The sequence below is a fragment of the Alexandromys fortis genome, unplaced genomic scaffold (assembly GCF_014885135.2).
Source record: "Alexandromys fortis isolate MF-2015 unplaced genomic scaffold, M_Fortis_MF-2015_v1.1 scaffold_15, whole genome shotgun sequence".
Taxonomy (NCBI): Eukaryota; Metazoa; Chordata; class Mammalia; order Rodentia; family Cricetidae; genus Alexandromys; species Alexandromys fortis.
In genome coordinates, this window is record NW_026067911.1 from 8,565,123 (window position 1) to 8,573,937 (window position 8,815).

The window sequence follows — 8,815 nt, forward strand, 5'->3', positions numbered from 1 at the left end:
GGATGAGAGATATACTTACCTGTGTCTACGAGGATAGATATTTAGCTTACAGCTGGAAATCACACTGCTTTAAAGTGACTGTAGTAGGGTCCTTGGCCTCATAAGTCACAGATAAAGCGGGCTGGGTTTACAGGACTAGACGTGAATGCCATCCTATGGGGTGGGGCCTCAAGTTCATTTTTAAGGCACATTCCGGTCATTGTGACAAGTGTGTGCACATCCACAACCACTTAAGACACACAGCTTCTTATCACATATGGGTCTTCTTTCCAGTTGCCAATAAGCAGCTCAGATGCTCAAAGAAACTGTGATCTCTGTCACCATCTATTTCTAACACCATGCATGATTCCTGAATCTTATTCATATCATTGTCTTTTGTATGTAATAACATGAAAGTATAAATAAAGACACACACTTCTAATTCATCATTTTATGTTTTCCAAGCATCGTATGTCAAATAGTATTTTTTTCTGTAACAAACCGATTTGCTAATTCCCAACGTGACCATGTGCATATACATCTGTAAATATGACTGTATTGATACATTCTTCCATTCCATTGACAAAAACATACTCTTCATTAGTGTAGTGCTGGGTGAATTTCTGTGCATAGATCTTCTGTGTAGTTCTTTGTGGTACTTGACTACATCATGTTTTTATATACCTTAAAATTGTATTTAAAAATTTATGTGGTTTGTCCTTCTTAAGAACATAAAAGCCAAGATCAATGTTCTTTACTTGATCTAGATCCCATGATATTGATAAATTATACACTTATTCCATATATCTGTTTAGAAGAGATTCTGTAGTGTTTCCTTGTGTAATGGTGTGCTCTGTGTTGGTAAGTGGTGCTAATCTCTATTTCTAATATTTAAGTTCCTATTTTATACTATGGAATTGGCCTGCATATGACATTGCATTTGATATTTAATAGATTTGCATGACAAAACATTCTTCAAAGGGTGCACTTAATAACTTAGGATATAACTGTGTTGTTCCAGATCAAGTGTCTCGCATGCAGGAACTCACAAGTTTCTCAGTAGTGCCAAGTGATGGGTGTAGAGTGTCCTGAAACACTTGTCTACATCTTTCACAAGTACTGTGCTTTGATTTACATATCCATCCTGATTTATTTCCCACTCAAATAGCACCATGAATTCCCGGATGAGTTCAAGCTGGTCATGAGAAAATCCGTAACTATGGTAAACATATCGGTCAGTCCACTAAGAGATGTGGATTTGGCACTATTCAACTCTGTCCTTTGCCTGTCCCTTTGACGCTGTCGCACTTCAGATTTGTGTTTGCAAACGTTAGTGCTTAATTCCAAGTTTGGAGCTAGGACAGACTCATCTTTAGTAGTAATTAGAGTGTGATAAAGACAAGTCGACTTTGCTTCCTCCTGGGAATCAGGACCGTGCGATGGGAGACATTATAAGTGGGATCTGAACAATGGAAGAAGGTCAGTTAAGCTCTAGTTACCTGGAGATATATCTGAATTACGAAGCTTTCTTCTCTGACAGGAAAGGAAGGGCCATATGTCTCAGGTATCAACAGGTGCACTGGAAATGTCCTGGGTCTGACACTATGGGAGGCTCTGGAATTATGGCATAAGCTCCTTCTTGGATTTTTTAATTGATTTTGATTTATATTTTTGTTTTTATTTCTTAAAACTTTTGATGCGTTTTTGCTTAATGTGTTTTCCAATAAGAGAGTGTGTCAAAATGTGAAATACATTTTGTACATTCTCAAGTGCAGTAACCAAGAATTCAGATTTCATCTTTAAATGTGCCAGGACGAAAAGATGTGAGACTACCGGGGCAAATATGATCTTTAATAAATATGCTTGAAGTGTGCATTCAGATTACATTGCGACTAAAATCCAAGCAATTGCAACAATCCTAAATTCTACTTGCCATTTTCTTTCTATGTTGAATGGATGCAATTCTTACAAGAGCCCCAGTGAAGAGCAAAGGGGCAAGCCATCCCCATGTAGACCTCATTGCTGCTTCTGCTTAGTCAGCCTAGACCTTTCCAGTGAAATTGGGCTATCTCAGACACTACTCAGTAGGATACAAGGATTTCCATAATATACAACTGCACAAATACTAACCAAACCGCTTAGCTCACACGCATCCGTTTGAGTGCATGGTTGCAGGCAATGCAGCAAAGCAGGCTCTGCTGGCAGAAATCTGAGCGTGAGTCTGACTGAGAGGCATCTGAAGGATCCAGGTTACATTCCACACGCATGAAACACTTGAACCAGGAGAGGCCTTTTCGTCTTCATTTTTGCTGTCAGGTCTCCCTCTGCTACATCTGTGCTGTAAAACCTTTGATGTGCAAAGGAAGTCAAATCTATCTTCCCTTATGAATGCACAGCTGTAATTATTTCCTTGTTATCTTTCTGGAACACTTGCAGGCTCGGGGAAGCATCCTCTTCTGCCCCTCAACCCCACATAAAGACTCTTCCTGACCTTCATTTGAACTGAGAAAATAGCAAGCATTCCCTAGTCTTGAAGGACAGGGGTCTTATTAATTATCTTATATTTCATTCTGTCTTGGCTGTCACTGTTGCACCTGCCCCAATGTTTTGCACACAAATTAGTGGATTTGACATTTTGAAGATAGCTGCTGTCGATAAAAAATACAGCTATTATTTTAAGCACTGTGCCTGGAAATCAGCCAGCGGTAGGTCCTGGGAGAAGGGTTAGCTCAGATATCCCCCAGGCATAGCTTCCCATGTAGTATCAGGGCCTAACAAACGGCATAGCATTTTTTAATTCTTACATAGATTAGTTTTAATTTGTTCAATAACTTAATCTATACAAATAGTATAAGTGACCAAATAATTTTAAATTATATATTTAAAAAAGTTAAGTTTACTCTGTAGAAGATAAATATACTTTTTATGTCATAAAATATACTTTATTTTATTCCATTTAGCTTTGCTATTCATATAATATGAAATACAAACATGATGTTAATCTTAAAATTGAATTTTCTTAGCAAAAGTTAAATATTCTTGTTGTTCTACATACTTTATAAATCAGTCCATCATAAAATACTATTGTTAAACTTACCTCTTATCATATCTAGTCAACTACAATTTATTCTTTTCAACATTAATTAAAATGAATTTACTTTTTAAAGATAAGCATATACAGCATCTAATTTATCATCTTAGGAATGTTATGGACTCTTTAATATTGGTAAATGTTTCAGCTGGACACACAGTCCCCTCAAATTACTTGCTTTATGAAACTCAACCCTTCCCATTACTGAAGAACATCTTGTTTCACACTCCTTTTAGACCCCTGGTGACGCCAGTGATTCTTTCCGTTGCTAGAAATTTGATTAGTTTAAACATTTTATGGAAGCGCCATCTACTGTACCTGTTCTTTTATGATTTGTTATTGTGCTCAACTGAGTATCTCCAAGGTTCGTCTGTGTTGAACTGCAAGTTAGAACTTCCTTTCATTTCAATGTTGAATAACAGTGTCTGTGTGTCCATATGTCCATGTGTTTGTGTGTCTGTGTATCTATGTCCATGTGTGTGTCTCTCTCTCACTCTGTGTGTGTGTGTGTGTGTGTAAAACATTTTATTTATTCCTTTACCCATCAAAAGACAACTGGCTTGCTTTGCCCTTCTGGCCACAATACTATAGCTCCATAAATTTGGTACACCAATGTATCTATAAGACCTTGATTTATTGTTGAGCAGTTGAGGCACATGCCTTTAATCCCAGCACTCAAGAGACAAAAGCAGGCAGATGTGTGAGTTTGAGACCAGCATGGTCTGTAGAGCAAGTTCCAGGACAACCAGGGCTACACAGAGAAACTCTGTCTTGGAAAAACAAGCAAAAAGCCCAATTTATTTATTATTAATTTTCTTTTTACTTAACTTAATAGAAAAATTATTCAAGGAAAACAACTCAGGTGCCCTTCATAAACCATGGAGTGAGAAAATGGGGTGCTCTGCCTATTTCTGAGCTAACCCACATCATAGTTTGTGTTTGCGACACATCTAAACAATTTAATTCAGCTGGGGAGTGAGAAGCCATATGTGAATCTCAGGAAATACAGATGCAGCCCTTCAAATTTTCTCTATTGTCTGATCAAGTTAATATTTTGAAACTTCGAAACTCAAGAAAGCTTAAAACAATAAATTTGGATAGATTAAATCAGATGATTAAAGTGATAAATATTTAGGAGAAAATAGAGGACTCTGGGGAGATGGGTCTTCTTCCTGCGAGTGTGAAAATCTGGGTGCAGTTCTCAGAATCCATGTGAAAAATGGTTGTGGGAGCAGGAGCTTGTCATCCAAGTGTTGGGGAGGCAGACAGGTAGATCTTGGGATACACTGGCTACCCACCAAGCATGACTGATGAGCCCCAAACCAATGAAGATGCTGCCGTAAAGAAGGGGAATGGTATTCCTGAAGATGGTACCTCATGTTGCTCTCTGACTTCTTTATGTTTGGGCACATGTGTGCATATATCTTTTACTCAGGACGATGCATACATCTACACATGTGCACATGTGCATGCACACACAAATGCACATTAACACTGTGCAATACAAAATAAAAATAGGCAAAAGATGCTTATGTCACAAAAAGAAATAAAAATCAACAACATATAAAATATCCTCGTTAGCATTCTCAAAGCCGAAAGATCAATTTTGGCTATCAAATTGAAAAATAGGAACTACTTTAGAAGTTTAGCTACCCAGGCTGTGAGATAACACAGTCCTTGCCTACCATGTTTGAAAGTTCCTTCTGCAATAAATATTTGCTACCCTAGCCCCAAAGGTGAGCAGTTCTCCCAGAGAGCTCTCATCCTAAATGTGGACACCACAAATGATGCACAAATCTTCACAGCTAAGAAGGCCAAACTGTACTTAAGATGCTACTGATAAAAACATAGAAAGCATCGGTACTGAAAGGTCAAAAAATGGCCCTCTCACTACATTTTAGATTAAAATATTTATAGTATGGTGATAGCAAAGGCCTCTATTTTGTTTATGTGAGCAACCTCAACTGAATGTGTAGTTGACTATTAAACTGAAAACTGTTGATTTTTATTTTGACTGTCCATCACCCAACTTTCACAGGCGTGTCCCTACTAATAAACTTAAGAGGTATGTTATCAGGTAAATTCAACACTGAAAACACAAGTAACCAAATGTGGGTAAAAGATCCAAACAGATAGATCCTCAAACAACACATGTAAATGACTAATACCAAGAGAACACACTCAGCATCACTATACATCAGAGAAATTCAAACACAAGCTCTAAGACATCACCTCATGCCTCTCAGAAAGACACTGTCGGAAAGATAAAAGGAAAAAAATATTGCTGAGAACAGAGAGAGAGGCAAGTTTCAGAAAATTGTCTCTTAATTCTGTGTTTCAGATACTGAATCAATTTGTGATAATTCTAATGGTGATAAAGAATTGTAAGTATTGATAGAAAAACCTTCTAAAGACTCTTGAAAAATCTGAAATTATCAGAATGGACCAAAGTCAACTGGACAGACTTTTATTTCTGTTACAAACCGGTAGAAACATAAGTATGTGTGTATATATAAATGCTTATATATACACACATACATATGTTTGCTTGCTTTTTTTTTTGAGACAGAGTTTCTTTGTGCAACAGTCCTAGCTGTCCTGGAACTATCTCTGTAAACCAGACTGGCCTTGAACGCACAATGATCAGTCTGCCTCTGCCTCCCAAGTGCTGGGATTAAACGTGTGTCCCACCAGTGTACAGCTCTGTGCATATATATTTAAAGTTAGTAAGATGAGTGCATATGTTGCTGGTCAGAAAAGGGACACTATTTTAGTTCTCAGTTCCTTAGGCCGTATACAACTGCCAGTAACTTCAGCCCCAGGTAAGTTGTAAGAGGAAAGGTGTTAATGTGGCTGAGAGTGTGCAGGTGGCCTTTCTCCTGAGTGGGGTTGACCAGTAGTCTAGAGTCTATGCTTTAACCACAAAACAACATTCAACCAATCCTCAATGATCACTTTATGGGTGCTATATAAACACACACACACATATATATAATATATGACACATATATAAACGTATATAAACACACGTGTTTGTATAAATGTGTAGATATAGTTGTCCGATGACAGCTACTTTTTATAGTCAACTGTTCTTCCTTGCTCTGAGGCTCCTGCTGTAGCAGGGGATGAGGTAGTGGTCGGGTACAGGAATCACAGTGACACTTTATACCCACTGTTTCTTTTCCAGTACAACACAGAGCAGTCAGTAGCTGTAGTGATGGGAAACCATGACCTCACAGTTTAGACCTCAAGACTGCATGCTGCCACACTGAATTAATTGTTGAAATACGGAGCGGCAGCGGGGCTGCGTCCCCAACACCCTGGCCGCTTGGCTAGCTTATGCCCAGAATAACAACACACAAACTGTATTCATTTAAGAACTGCTTGGCCCATGAACTCTAGCCCTTACGGGCTAATTCTCACACCTGGACTAGCCCATTTCAAATGATGTGTGTAAGCACCCCAAGGTGCGCTTACCGGGAAGATTCTAACCTACATCCATCCTGGACTCAGAGCGCAGAGCTATCGTGTCTATCTATCCGGCAGAGCTGAGCATGGCGTCTCTCTAGGAGCAGAGCAGAGTCTGACCTCATTTCCTCTTCCGCCCAGAATTCTATTCTGTTTCCTCCTCCCATCTATGTTCTAAGCTATGAGGCCAAGCAGTTGGTTTATTACTTAACCAATGAAACCAACAGATTGATATATGACACTCCCACATCAATTAATGACCTGGCCACTGCTCCTTTTGCTTCAGAAAGGGTGTGTTTAATCTAAGAAACATAGCCATTGTGTCAGAAAGAACAATGGGAATGTATAAAGGTTCCAGGGGAACTAAAATAAAGGCATAGAGCTCACCAAATAGTTAAGGTAAAACTCAGCATCCAAAGTGCAACTGTGGAGCTGTATATTTAATTCCACCTCTATTAAGACGAGCAATAATAAGATAAAACATGTCAGGTTTTCTTGCATTATCAAAATGTCCTTTAGCTTCATGCAAGTCTATTCCTGATATGTTTGAGATTTCACTGAAGTGTTTAAAGGCAATTTAAATGTAAATTAGTAATTCTGCAGAGCTAGTCTGTGTACATGGCTAATATCTACCACCAGTGTTCTCTAAGGAAAGGTAATTGGCCTTGATAATAGTGGAGTGTGTGCATAGAGTTTTATTGAAGGCTGAGTAAGCACAATCTAGCTTTTTCAGAGCAAAATTCTTTCTCAAACTGCAGGAAAAAAAAATCTGCCTAATTTCCAGCCTACTTTTGTTCTTCTGGTTTCTAATATGCAGCTCTGACTTGTCAGGAATCAACTCCTTAACATAACTTTTTATCCATTCATGTGTCTGTATATTCATCCATATTTATCATCAATAAGTCTGATTTTATTGAATTTAAGAAGCATGAAGCATTGTACACATTGTTTCTAAGTTTTAAATTACTCCAAAGAGTTATATAAGCTAGTTGTATAAGGACAGAGGAAAACACACGTGTAAACAATTACAGTTGAAATCTGCCTTGGCAATGATACAGGTGGAAGAGTCAATACTGAATTTCAGTTTATGTGAAAATAGTGATCAGTTTGAAAATTAAGTAAACAATTTCATTTATAATGCTGAAATAATAAAACAATTATGAGTATTTTTAAAACAAAGTGTGATACATATCTTGAGAACAAACCAGTGAAACACGTGGACAGTGGACATGTGTAGGAAAAGACCTCATGTTCATGTAACTTACTGTTAGAGTGCCAGTGTTTGTCTAACTGCCAGGCATCAGCAGAGCAATCCTTGTCACAATTTCAGTTGGCTTCTTTGTAGAATTTACAAGCTGAGCTTAAAATTCACAAGAAAACTGAAGAATCTTAGAATTGCCACAGCAATCTTGGAAAAAAAGAACAAAGTTGGAAGCCTCACACTTGGCAATTTTGATCTAACTGACAGAGCACGTGTGCCATTGTGGCTATGTGTATAAGGACAGACACACAGATAATAGGAATGTACTAGATTCTTAAATTAAATCTTTGGTTAGCGTTATTATCGCTGTGAAGGGACACCATGACCATTGCAACTTTTATAAAGAAAACATTTTATTGGAGTGGCTTGCTTAGAGATTCAGAGGTTCTGTCCATTAATGGTGGTGGACAGACAGACATGAAGCAGAAGGAATAGCTGAAAGTCCTACATCTTAAAGGCAATGGGAAGTCAACCGACTATCACTCACAACACTGAGAAAAGCTTGAGAAAAGAAACCTCAAAGCTTGTCCCCACAGAGACACGCATCCTCTATCAAGGCCACACCTCTGATTAGTGCCACTCCCTTTGGAGGAAATTTCAAACCACCACATTCTACTTCCTGGCCCTCTAAGGACATATATAGCCATATTATAGTACAAAAATGCATTTAGTCTAACTCCAAAGGTCCCTATAGTCTATCATAGTCCCAAACTTGTTTCAAAGTACAAAGTCTCTTCTGAGACTCTTGGCAACTGCTTAACTGTAATCACCTGTACAAGTCAAAATGAAAACGTGGATCACACATTCCAACACCCAGGGTATATATCACCATTTCAAAATGCAGGGAAGGGAGCATAGTGAGGAAATGTTGGACTAAAGCAAGACTAAAAACCAGTTGGGCAACCTCTAAACTCTGCATTTTCATGTCTGATGTCCCAACATGCTCCACATCTCTAAACCCATTCAGCTTGGTTGACTACAGCACACTTCTTTCTCTTGGGCTGGCTCCACTCCCT